General features: G+C 45.3%; 1 non-coding gene across 1 annotated transcript; it reads left to right on the top strand.

Moving 5' to 3' along the window:
- Positions 1–13315: 13315 nt before the first annotated feature.
- LOC132652596 (small nucleolar RNA SNORA48) lies at positions 13316–13458 on the top strand. Its single transcript, XR_009590194.1, has one exon. It is a non-coding gene; the product is annotated as a small nucleolar RNA SNORA48 (small nucleolar RNA).
- Positions 13459–13946: the final 488 nt, after the last annotated feature.

Below are 13946 nucleotides of genomic sequence, written 5' to 3' on the forward strand. Positions count from 1 at the left end.
CAAGCCACCAATTTTCCCCCTGAGTTATCTTTATCTTTCCAGACATTGGCTTCCTATTATACTTCTCTGGTTCCTGTTGTTTACTGATTGATCTTGGGATGACCTAACACTGGGGACATATGTGTTGTCCAGTTACATGGGTTTAGATTTTGATTCTGTCACTTTCTAGCAATACGACCTTGGAAATTTAATATTATTTTCTTTTTTGAAAAACAAGGAGCTGAGAGGTGGTGAGGTGGCTCAGAAGGTAAAGGCACTTGCTGCCAAGCCTGAATATCCCGAATTTAATTCCAGGGACCTTGATTGTAGAAGGAGACAACTGACTCTTACAAGTTGTCCTTTGACCTTCTTGCCCATAGACACACATACAGACACACACACACACACACACACACACAGCTAGATGTGAAAAATTAAGAGACAAATGAGTGGGGCAAGAGGATAAAGAAGAGGTGAACAGATTGAAGCATATGGTATAAGTATATGAAAATGTCATAACAAAACCCATCATTGTTTATATATGGCAATTTCTTTCTTTCTTAAGACAAAGTTTCTCTGTATAGTCTTGGGTGTTCTGGACTCTCTTTGTAGACCAGACTGGCCTCAAACTTGCAGAGATCCACCTGCCCCTGCCTCCCCAAGTGCTGGAATTACAGGTGTGCCCCACCACTCCTGGATAATATATGGTAATTTCAAAAATAAAATTCTGATGTTAAAAACAGAAAAAGGAGAGAAAAGAATCATAACCCCTGCTTCCTAGAGATGTTGCAAGGATTAAAAACAAGTTAACACATGGTCAAGCATATTGAATGACTCTTGTTCATAGTAAATCTATATTAATCTATATTAATGGTAGTCATTATCATTCATCACCTCTTTTATTTGGTGCTAAAGTAAAAGAAGACTTGTCATTTGGGTCAGGGAACTAGGAAATCATTGTAGATGGATTATTTCTTTGCCACATAGATTATACATATATGAGATAATGAGATAATGAGGTGTTAAAAGAGTCAAGAAAGATGTAAGGGGTTGTGGAGGTGGCTTGGGGCATAAAGTGCTTAAGCATGAGGAGTGCAGTGGGCTCCCAAGAACCCACATGAAACTGGGCAAGCTGAGAATCTAGATTAACTGACCTGCCTAGCTGAGCTACCTGAATTGTGAGCTGTAGGTACAGCAAAAGACCTGTCTCAACATGGAAGTTAGAGAGAGTCAAGGATGACATCAACCTTATATCTGGCCTTCATAGGCACATGCATACATATGCACACATACTAACACCCACACGTATGTATGTATGTGAACACGCATACATACATGCACACCCCCACACATTTAGGTAAAAGAAGAAATCGGCAGAGCAGTTAGTAACTTTGGTTGGGGGCAGCAGAACCCATTCCTGATAGTTCAGCCACATTAGGTAGAAGTGATTTACTGGAAGATATTAGGACGTCCAGAAGCTTCCGAATTGCTGGAAAGTGGGGTTAATAGTTCATTGTCAGTGCAGCCGAGACAATGACTACACTCACTGAGAAAGTGTTCTAGCAAACCACTCTTCTTGATATTCTTGGCAGGCTCCAGATTCCTAACTTGAAGCCAGAATCAATGCCATTGTTGGCCCAGAAAGGGGCTTCTTCTACCACTGTTCTCGTCAGCCAGTGTCCTAGTGCGTGGCCGCTATAGCTAACTCCTGCTGATTTTCCTGCCTTCGTAGTGTCTTTTTCTTCTCCTTTAAATTCACATCCTCATCTTATCAGGGCCTTCAGGCAGACCATTTTTTTTTTTTTTTTTTTTGTCTCTAGAGAGTACCTTCCACCCTTCCTCATTCTTCCTCCTTACATCCATTATTGGATGCCTCCTAGGTTCTGCCTTATCCTTTATCTCTGAGTTAGATGCTACTTCACGAACGGCATCGCAACGGGAATTCCTTGGGAATAGGGATGTGTGTGTTTTGTTCACTGCCGCTTCCCAGTGCACAGAGTGGCAACTGTCAAGTAAATGAATGGGCAAGGCAGCCCTCATACCCGCAGTACACATGAGGTTTGCTAAGTTTGTCTCCGGTATCACAGTGTGCCTGGTATTTTAGTATGCCTGGTATTTTGCTTAAATCTGTATTCACACCAAAGGCCATGACCAACAGGGTGAGAAGAGCAACTCTTCATGGAACGGAAGAACATGTTTGCAAATTGTGCCCGTTACTCTTCTCATTGCTCTGAGAAAACCTTTAGCAAGTGCAACTTCAGGATGTAAGGGTTTGGTTGGCTCCTGGTTTAAGAAGAGACACAGGCCATCATGGTGGGAGGTTTGCTGGCAGGAGTGTGAAGTGGCTGCTCACATCGCCTCTGCAGTCAGGAAGCAGAGGTGTGCTCCACTACTCTCTCCTTTTCCTTCAGCCCGGGATCCCGGCCACAGGGCGGTGCTGCCCACGGTCAGGGTGGGGTTTCCCTGTGAGAGGGTGTTTACTGACGTACTTTTATGGACACAGAGAAGCTGGTTTTCTAGGTGGCTTCAAAGCCAGTCAAGTTGACAGGGAAAATGAACCATCACACACATCTCATATATCTGAAAAAGGGATTAGTCTCCAGACTTGTAAAAAAAAAATTCCTAAATCTCTATAATATAAATTGTAATGGGGGCAAAGTATTGGGTAAACATTTCCTCGAAGAAGAGAAATAATGGGCAACAAATACATGAAATGATTTGAAAGGTTAGCAGCCACTCAAGGAGCGAGCATCAAACCTGTAATAAGATACCACTTCCTGCTTATTTGGAGGCCGGCTGTTTTCAAAAGAATCGGGCAAACAAAAAAGGCAGAAAATAACACGTGTTGGTGAGGATGCAGAAAAATTACAACCTTCAAGCTTTGCTGGGAAGGATGCAAAGCTGCACAGCCGGAGAAAAGCCGTCTGCTGTTCCCCCAAATTAAAGATAGACTCTGATCCGGAAATGTCACTGTTCGCTATTTCCAAAAGTACCGAAAGCAGAGGCTCAAACTGAAAACGTACACCTACGTCCATGGCAGCCTCTTTCACAACAGCCAACGGGTGGGGACACACAGCCCAGTCCCCATGAATAGTGAACAGATACGTAACGTATGCTAAGTGTGTGTGTGTGTCTGTTTGTCCGTGTGTCCGTGTGTTTGTCCATGCATATAAGAACTATTCAGCTTTATGAAGGAGCCAAGTGTTGGCACACGCTACTACATGAACCTTGAGGACATCTAGTATGCTGAGTGACAACCCAGATACAAATAGGCAAATTTAAACCTAAATTTAAAGGAGGAAGTGCTCCTCAATGGCTGTGTACAATGGCAGTTTCGTCAGATGTAAAAAGTTCTTCCGACGGACAGTCCACAACAGTGGTGCTGAGCGGCGTGCCGAGAAATGACACGCACGGCACACTCTCTGTTTTGTATACTCCTGCACAATAAAAATGCAAAACTGAAAAGAAGAAAAGAGCCCTATATTTCCCGTTTACGCTCATACTCTCTGGGAGCAGCTGCCTTAGTCGTGTTATCTCCCGCATCTAAGGCAGGACTCAGGGAATAGTAGTATCATTTGTTGGAGCTGAGCAAACGAGTGTACAAAGAGTGCCCGAGTGGAGGAAATGAAGCTAGCTGTTTGCTACCAGGTTTCCATCCTGAGAACACTGGCCAAAAGCTTTTTTTCTGTGTGCCACAGGTCCTGTCTTTGATTCTCACAGTGCTCCCAACCCACTCCTAACTTCATAGGGTATAAGTCTCTCTGTATCTTTAAAATGTTGGCTGGCTCTTTTTGGTGTCCTTAAGAGAATTGATACTCTTCTATGGGACAGTACTGGGCTCTTTTTCTGTGCATGGTAAGAGTGACTTAAATCCACCACTCTCGTCCCTCTCCCCTGGGGGCTGGTCTATCTCACCTCGTTGGTCTCAGCCACTGATATTCTTTCTCCTACCCGGGAGGCACCGTAGCTGCCTTGTGCTTTAAACGGATGGACCACGAAGGCTTTGTTAAGCAGTTCGTACGTCCTTTATGTCTGCTCATGTATCAGACTGTAACCCCCAGAGGAGCAGCACCACGTTGTTAATTCACATTCATGCTTCTAAATTTAGCCAGCGAACACATCAGGTTTATCCTCATGATGACGATGACGATGAACCTCCATTATTTTGGATGGGGCTACCGAATGTTATAGGTTCTTCTTGGAATTTTCTGGACGGTCTCTCCTTTTTTCACTTCAGTACCCTGTTCCCCCGGAGTGAAATGCATCGACATAGAGAGGTAGATGGCCTGAAAACAAATGTACTGCAATACATTCAGTCTGGCCACAGAAATAAAACACCGCAAACTGAATTTTCTTTGCAGTCTTTAAATCCAGATGGTAGTAAAATTTGACATTTCAATTCTGTTTGCGAGATTCATTTTGTTTTTAAATTGGGAAGAACCGTGGGGCTAAAAATTGTCTGTAGCCCTAAGAAAGCCTGGTGAGGCCTCTTTAGTGGTATTATTAATGGGGCTGAGGTATTTGAAAGGGAAACTGGAGACAGTAGAGAGAGGCTGTAAACAACCTATGGATATGAATAAGGCCCCGGATCCTCGAAGCATAGCGCTGGTCCTCACCTATTGTGAAAGGGACAATGCAAGAAAGTGGATCAGGACAACACTTTAGTGGCTGTTTTGGTGACCAAATTAAGCCAATGTTTAAAAACCATAATTCCTTAGTGAGTCTGGAACTTAAGATTTTTGCAACAGAATTGCAACATTTTCAGTTGATACAAAGTATTCCCACTACTCGCACTGTATGGATAGATCTTTATAGTTCTCATTACAAAGGCAGAGTCACTGTTCTCAACAGTCTTTTTATGAAGTATTGGAATTAGGAATCGAGTGAAGTCTTTTCACTGAAAGTGTCTGTAGCGGAAGGAACAACTGAATAAAATTCAGGATTTAGTGGTTCGGAGTGGTCAAAATTAGCTAGGATACTTTCCTTGTAGAATACTCTGTTCACAAAACTTATGGTTAGTGTGGCCTCTCTCTGCATTTGTAATGAAAATCGTAGAGGCAAACTGGTGGTTATATACTTTAGCCAGTGTATTGGGTAAGTTCCTTTTGGTTGAAAGGAAAGAAAGCTTGCCCTATGTGAATTTAAGAAAGGATTCTTTGCTCCAGCAACTGACTGCTCTCGCAGGGAAGCTAGCCTAAGCCTTTCTTCAGCACAGGCACTCTTGCACAACCTTCAGGGTCATGTCTCACTCCTTACTTCCCTCTCTTCCCCATAGTGGCCTCTTTCTCAAACCGAGTCTCATCATGGGTACAGGAAGGCTGACTTTCAAGACTTCATGATCCCAAGATGTCAAGTCTGTGGCAGAGGAGAGGACCTCCTGTCTCTGTAGATGAATGAACATTCTGTGTCCGTTCATGGTCCAAATGACGTCATGTGCCAATCCTTAAACCAATTATTCTAAATCGGTGGTTCTCAACCTTGCTAATGCTGTGACCCTTTGATACTCTCCTCAGGTTGTGGTAACTCCTAACCATAAGATTGTTTTTACTTCATAACTGTAACTTTGCTACTGTTGTGAATTCTAGTGTAAATACCTGACATGCGACTCCCAAAAGGTTTGCTACCCACAGGCTGAAAACCACTGCTCTAAGCAAAAGGCCTGGATGTGCTGATTAATCTTGTCTAGTTGTAACTCTCAAAGGGATTAAGCGAGGAGTTGGCCATGCAAACCATGTGTCTTGGCTCCGATGGGAAAGGAGGGAGACTAATGAAAATACAGCCACCCAAATGGTAAATATCAGGAATGATATGGCTAATGAAAGGACCTAGGAGTTTAACAGAAAACATTTATTAATATTTAGTGGTTATTGCACAGCAGGGCATGTGATGATGGCTAAGAAAAGTTGTCTCCTTCTGTATGCATAGGACAACACTGAATTCTCAGAGTTAACATAGCGTCCTTCCAGACCCTCATACATTTCACCACAAGGCCCATGACTATTTTGCTGTATCACGAAGGATCTATGAATACCCTCTCCCTCCAGGGTCTCATTCTGTAGTTCCAGCTGGCTAGAACTCACGATGTAGGTCAGGCTGGCCTCATGCTAACAGATATCCACCTGCCTCTGCCTCCTGAGTGAGGAGAATAAAGCTGTGCACCACCATACCGGACTTCCCTATCTTTCTCGTGAGATGAACATATTCTCGTGAGATGAGTCAGAGCGCAACTTTTGCAAATTTTCCATTCATTTTGCTGGACACACAGGAGAAGGGGTTGTTTTGGGCACTGAACTGAAGGCAGCCCTCTTTGTGACACTATTACATCTGTGTACACTCACGGTGCGTCGTGTGTGTTATGACAGCCATAGCTCCCTCCACGGGGTCTGCTGCGGGATCTTCCGTGGTTCTTTCTGTTTCCTTACACGCCTCTTTCTCTTCCATAAATGCATAACATAAGCATATGTAAATATAGATTGTGCATGCATATACGGCAGCATGTGTGCACACAGGTGAGAGCAAAAATATTTAACAAGTGATGTAGCATAGTCATCCACCACAGTGAGTGTGGCCCATGAACGGTCAGCACAACTTACTAGGACAGTACTGACCACGAGCCCCATATCTGGGCCCTCTATACTAAGAAGAAAACATTGTTCCAGGTGAATTTCCAAAGGCTTAGCACCCTAACCCTCCCGATGTACAAGAATCAGCTCAGCTGAAATAACCGTTGACAGAGGAAGACAGTCTATACTTCCCAGGAGACTACACGCCAGTGGGTGCCATACGATGAGGGCAAATCAGCGGAAAAGGGAGAAGAACGCAGGCTGAAGAAGAAGCACCGAGAGGAGGAAGAGGTGGTGAAGAAGCCACACAGACGGAGTTTCTCAGAGTTGGAAAATGAGAGCAGAGAAGTCAGCGATGGAGAATGAAGCGACAGGGTAAGATTTTAACAGATTACTCTGGACCAGGTCCTTGTGTTGCATACCTGGAAGTGAATTCTCTCAAAAACAAATGACTTAGGTTTCCAGGCTGATAAAGGATTATACATTTTTTTTTTTTAAATAGGAATTTTGTTTACCTGCTCATAGTCTTAGCCAAAGCAGACAGAGCAGCTCTGTTTTGTGCCACAGAAGTGAGTGCTACTTTTGTCACTGGGCTAGGGAAAGATTCCTGGATGTAAGGTTGCCCGTTCCAACCTGGTTGTGAAGTGGAAAAAGCAGAATCTGGGACCGTCAGCTTTCTCCTCTTTGGAACGTGTGCTAGCATGCAGCAACAGCATCCGGGAGCTACCAAGTGTCCTGTACATTACGGGGAAGAAGGACAACAAACAGATGGAGCTGCAGGTGCTGGGAATAATTCAGAAAGGACTGAAACAGACTGGCAGAAAGCTGTGAGCACAGAGACTTGCTTTCGTAAGACTGGGGCAAGAGGGATTCTTGGAGGAGGTGATGTTTGAAGATGTTCAGGGAGCGGAGTTCGAGGCCGTGGGCGCAGCAAGGCTAATGACTCTAACGTAGCGCTGAGCCTGTTGGGCCTGACTGGATCACCTTGGAGGGGTAGCATGGGAAGGAGAGCGCGGCAAGAGCGCCGTGTCACAGGAGTGTGGCTTTGTTTCCCAAGCGCACTGAGAAGCCTCGAGAATCTAAAGTGGACAACAACCTGATCTGTGTAAACAGAGGCGTTCCCTGAGGGAGCATCTGAAGGGGAGAAAGCGAGCGAGAGTTTCCCCAGGGAGTTGTCTCAGAAACTGTTGACCAGGAGGGGCTGGAGAGCAGGAACCAAGGCTGGGGAGAATCAGGAACAAGCTTCAGGTGAAGCGGAGGTGCCCTGGGACGGAGGGCAGGCTGAGAGAGCCCAGAAGGCTGGGAGTGGAGTGCAGAGGTACCCAGAACCCAGCTGTGTCCACATCCCGTGGCTTCCGTCTCCCCCGAGGACTCCGCACAGTGGATCCTCCGAGGTCTTCACTTCCTCATTGCTCCGTTGCTCCTTTCATTAAACCAACCCTCTCCTTGAAGAGCCACCTTGAGAGACTGTTACTAGAAACTAAACCTAGCTAATGCTAATGAGCAGCTACACGCCGCAGCTGCATCCAGTAGCTTGCCTTGCTTTGCAAGTCAAAACGGGCATCTTTCCCGGTAAGGTTCCGCTGACTGCAGAGTCACCTTGGGGCCCGCGGTGTCTGTGTTGGACACCTCGTGCTCTTACGCCTCATGCCCGCTCAGCCTCACTCACTCTGTCAGTCCCATAGGTCGTAGCTCGTATGAACCCGCTGCTGTAGCCACACTGTATTTCTCAGTTTCTGTCTTGGGCTTCTCACATCCCATGTGGGAAGCCCAAAGGGACCCACTTAGCGCTTGAGTCTGTGCAGACTTGGAAGTGTGACAGTGTTAATCCGCACTGGAGAAACCTTGCCCAGTGGAGAATGGGAGGCAGTGAGTAAATGCTCCCAATACTATCTTAGAGGCTGACAATCCAAAGGGGTTGCTGTGTGTGTGTGCGCGCGCGGTTCCATAGAGGCCCCTACCTGAATAATCATCAGTTTCCAATGCTTTCCGGTTTTGTAATCTATCTTTATAAAGACTTTTCTTTGTCACACTCCTTCATGGCTCCTCCTTGGGTTCACCTCCCAAAGCAAACTACGATCTGTGCAATCTCTTAGCTTCAGCCTTCTGCCTGGAGCTCAGGCCAACCTGCCTACACTCTGTATCGCCTTACTGATGCACATTTAAATGTCTTTCTTTCTTTCTTTCTTTCTTTCTTTCTTTCTTTCTTTCTTTCTTTCTTTCTTTCTTTCTTTCTTTCTTTCTTTCTTTCTTTCTTTCTTTCCTTCCTTCCTTCCTTCCTTCCTTCCTTCCTTTCTTCCTCTCCCCCTTCCTCCCTCCCTCCCTCCCTCCCTCCCTTCTTTCTTTCTTTCTATCTCATGTTATAAAGCACAATATTAGAAACACATCTTTGCAATTTCCTTAGGGGGCGAAAAACCACTACAAATGAAATTACTAAGTTAATGACCGAATAACACACACACACTTTAAAGGCTTTCTATACGTCCTGGAGCAAACCCACTTACATTTAATAGTTTCATGTTTGTAGAAAAAAATTAGCCAGTAACCTGGGGACATAATCTATGTAGAACTTTCCCTCCCAGGGCTGGTTGTGTGCTCAGTCTGGCTGCCTTCTAGAACTTACCCCAATCCCTCTGTGTGAGCCAGGTAGACAGATTCTCTTTATAGGAGTCAAATCAAGCAGAGCACTGTGTTTTGGGGCTTTGACTTTGCTCATTACACTTTGAGTCCCCCTAACATTGTAAGGTAAGAAGGAGCAGGAGATCAAGATGTCAGCGGAATTAAAAGACTTGTGTCTTTTGAGGTTTGAGGCAGTATTTCTGCTCAAGGAAGTTCTCAAAACCTATAAAGACCTTTGGTCTAAGCACCAGTGCATCAAGACCTCTAGAAGGATATATATTTTTTCTTGACAGGAATAAAGTTGGCACCATCAACCATCTCTGTGTCGCTGTTATTGACAAAAAGTTGTAAGTAGCCCTAGGTATGTTTCAAAATCACTTTCCAAATCCACCCAGGTTGATTTTCCCCAAACTCTCTGTCCTTGAGGAAGGTTACTTCACCTTGACTGAAGTCAAAGTAAACTAGAAGTTAGCAAACACACAGAGGAAACACTGTTTACCTATTGTATCACACTGACTGAGTTCTCCTGATTGTACCTGCCTACATATGCTTCAGAAAGTCCTGCGATGTGGTTTACAGGCAGGCAGCTGCCCATAATGGTAACTGTGGTTTCCACGAAGACTTGTTAGGTAGATGCCTGGCTGGAACTGCGGTTCTGTCTGCAGAAGCCAATGTCCTACCTATAACATTTTAATTTAATAGCATTTTCCCCATTACCTTGGCCTGTAATAAAAAATGTTGGGCCTTGGCCTCCAACCAGAGTAGACTCTTTATAGCACCATTGTTTTCATGGAACAATGAGATTCTAATGTGTGTTGTGTTGACTTAAAATGACATTTACTGGAACCTAACCCACTTTAAAGAGATGCTTTTCACCTGAATCCTTTTTTTTTTCTGGGTGTAAACGTGCCCAGTTTGTAGTTCAGAGACAAGCATAGGTTTAAAATTGCTTCTAGGAAGCATTTTTGATGCTGAAGTTTGGACTGCAGAGGCATAGCCACAACATGAAAGTGGAGACAGGTCAATCAGGGAGTTTGGGGTGGGGGTGAGTGCTGTGAAGATTTTGAGAACAGAACTACCCAGGAGAAACTGGACCTTTAGAAACTTTGGTCAGGCCATAGCGAAGGTTGTGAATTGAAAGAGGACTCAATGTATGTCAGAAAACTGGTGTAGGAAGGAGATAATGACAGCCTAGGCAAATGGGATAGTGCTGGAAGCAAGCAGGAAGGGGGAGAGGATATTGGAGGTATTTGAAAAGGTACGGAATGTGGGGTAGTGGAGGGACTGTGAAAGAATGGTCGGGAGGGCGACGTTTGTGTTTACAAGGGTAGAGTGAGGGGCTTTGTAGACCTGTCTCCTTCCCTCACTTTCTTTCTTCCTTCATCTCCCTTCTTTCCTTTCTCTCTCCCTCCCTCTCTTCTTCCTCCATTCTCTTCCTTCTTCCCTTTTGTTCTTAGACGAGGTGTTGCTATGCAGTCTATATTAGCCCTGAACTCAAAGCGTTTCTTCTGGCTTAGTCTCCTGATTACAAACATGCAGCACCATAACTGGATTTGGGGATCCCATTCCCACCCCCCTTCTTCAGGTACAAAGTGTTGATTGACTTAGAGTAGATAATAAATAATACCGAAATAAGGACATTTCTATCGGCCAAAGCGACCACATGTAATTCTAAAGTTGATCCTGCACTTGTTTGCTGATCCCTACCTGGAACTCAGAGCAGATACTTGCCAGCCACAGCTCTGTCCCCAGCATGCCTGTTCTGGTTTGCTTTGGAGCATGCTACTCTTTTCCTTTCTTCTACAAGGAAATCTCAGCCTCCCAAAAGGGTGAGGCTTGTGGGGCTCTTCCTGCATCTTTGAAAGCAGGAAATGATTTGCAGATAGCCTGGCTACTCATTTACTTAGCCCATAAAGCCACCAAGAGCAATGTGCAGTGTTTCTATTCACTTCCTCTGTGTGCTGTGTGGAGGCTTGAAGGGTTGCTATCCCTGGAGAAAGTAGAGGCCTGGGTTTATACCACTGAAGCTCCTTGTTAACCAGGGATTTTTAGACTAGAAGGGCAATCTGGAGATCCACGACAAGTGATGAAGGCTGGAAGAGGACAGTGAAACAAGTATAACAGGAAATTAAAAAAAAAAAAACTTTATGGGACATTAAGAAAATGGCAGCTTGGGCTGGAGAGATGGCTCAATGGTTAAGAGTACTGTCTGCTCTTCTAGAGGTCTGGAGTTCAGTTCCCAGCAACCACATGGTGGCTCACATCTATCTATAATGAGATCTGGTGCCCTCTTCTGGTGTGTAGGCATATATATAGGTAGAGTACTATATAAATAATAAATAAATAAATCTTAAAAAAAGGAAAGAAAATGCAACTTTATTCCATTGTTAGAACAGAGAAACCTGGGTTAGATCATCTCTAAGTGGTTTTCAACTTTAATGATATGGTTCTTTTCCTGACTTTAAGTGTATTAAAGATGTTTATGAAAGTGTGTGTGTATATGTGTATCTGTGTGTACCTCTTCATGTATGTGTGGTGCACATAAAAGCCAAAGGACAACCTTGGCTCCCATTCTTCAGGAGCATCCATCTTGTTTTAGGGTAGGGTCCCTCACTGGCCTGAAGCTTGGTAGGCCAAGCTGTTTGGTCACTGAGCCCTAGAGGTCCTGTTTGTTCCAGCCTCTGATTGCAAAGACATGTCATGCCTGGCTCTTTCATCTTTATTATTTCTTTTATTTATCTGTTTGCTTGTTTATCTGTAGGTGCTGAGGACCAAACTTAGGTTCTTCTGCTTCTATGCGTGCATGACAAGGCCTTTATCAACTGAGCCACCTCTCCAGGCCCAGTATTATCTATTCACTATTTACTCACTATGGCTCCCCCCCTTAGCTCCCTTCCGTGTTTCATGTTCCCCCAGCATTCTGTGTTCACAGCTCATGGCTGACACGTCATTTGTTAAGACTTGATAACGCAGTCTATTTCAGCCACGGGGCACAGCTGCTGTGCCTGGAAATGCTGGTTTGGTGAGGTCGTAAAAAGGTGCCTAGGAATTTATCAGGAATTGCCTCAGACACAAATCAGCCTGTCTGTCCTTCGCCACTGTTTATAACCTACACATTTACAACCAAACAGTATCTCCCCAGAGTCGTACTATTCCACTTAGGACCTGATGTCCCTTTTAGGTGTAGTCCACCCTGGAACTTTCTTTCCTAATGACACATTGACACACAGTCCTGTCATAGGCCATAGGAATACCTGAGCCTCTCCCTGGCAACATTGTCCTCTTGCAGTTGGGGGTGTGAACTCGTTTGGTTAACAGATTTATGACTGGACCATTGCTTGCCTATCCTATTAAAAAATGGTTACAATATTCTCATCTCGGAGAAAACTTCTTGGTGAAGAGGTGCAGGATTGTTAAACTTAGAGTCTTCTGTGCTTATTAATTTTGAGGAGTGCATATTTATGAGGCAGATATAGTGCTAAACCTACAGTGCAGTATTGGCTACAAATTCTGGGTGAATAGTGAGATAGTGCCTGGGGTTGCGCTAGAACGTTAACCCTCAAGTCTCTATTATGAGAATAGCACACACATGCTTAGATACTCCAGGAACCCAAAGGCAGACATTCTTTCCTTTCTGCTGTGGCTTTGCATGCTCGGCCTCCTATCTGGCTTTAAGCTCTCACCTGGATATCAACTGAACCCCAGCAGGATCTCTGTTGCTGATATAAACCCTTCATTGAAATCAGAGACTAACAGAGACCGTGGACCTCAGAAGTCCCGAGGGGAACCGTTCCACCTGTTCCCCTATGCTTCACATAGGAAAGAGGGAGCGGAAAATGTTCCTCTTCACACACAGCACCAGACTTTAGAACAAGCAGACGGCAACAAAAATATCTCCTTAACACTGAACGCCTTAAAGGATGCCCATCAGGTAGCCCGGCAGTGAGAACAAGACACCCGGGCTACCTGCCTGCCGCTGGAGCGCATTTAGCCCCGCTTCTGAGGGGGCTTCTTTCTTTCACGGCCCCTCTTGAGTGACACAGATTCAAAGCTTTCTGGGAAATCTTCAAGGGTCAGTTGCTATGGGATTCAGCAGGCTCTGGGGAGAGATGGCAGCCTCTTAGACATGTATAAGCTTTTGTCGGTGCCGCCACCACCCCGGGAATGGGCAAAGATACGCTTTGTTGGTGGAGTTGTTCTGATATCATCGAGGGGCAGAGCAGATGGCAGTCCTTTGTTCATTCTAGCTTGGAGTCTGCTTTGGTGGCCAGGGCTGTCTTATGCCTAGGACTCATAAAAATCAAATCAACTCTAGCCAGCACAATGCAGCAGGAGGAAGACCGACAAAGACCTGTGGACCACCCACAGACATGCCCTCCAGGGTATGGCCCAGGCGGGCCGCAGATACCTGCTTGATGCTACACCAGGCAGCACAGATGGAATTCGTTGCCCAGAGGCCTTCCAATGAGTGGCGTGGCCAGCCTGCAGCGGGAGCCACCACAATGTGCAAGTGTGTAAGGGTCAGGCAGGAGAGAAAGAGAGTGGAGCACCCTGAGCCTTGTGGAGAGAGATGGAACTGGAGACATGAGGATGGAGAGGGGCAGCCTGTTGTGAGTGGCCGGTCCTGCCACAGGGGCTATGGTGAATTCCCAGCCCGAGCTGCCACTGAGTCCGAGTCTGTGGCTATGCAGCACCAGAGGTTGGTGTTGGAGTCTGTGGCTCATATCTTCACTGGAGAACACAGGGACATCCATGGTTGAGAGGGAGCCAGGAGGGATAAGTGGA

Source organism: Meriones unguiculatus, chromosome 2 (genome assembly GCF_030254825.1).
Source record: "Meriones unguiculatus strain TT.TT164.6M chromosome 2, Bangor_MerUng_6.1, whole genome shotgun sequence".
Taxonomy (NCBI): Eukaryota; Metazoa; Chordata; class Mammalia; order Rodentia; family Muridae; genus Meriones; species Meriones unguiculatus.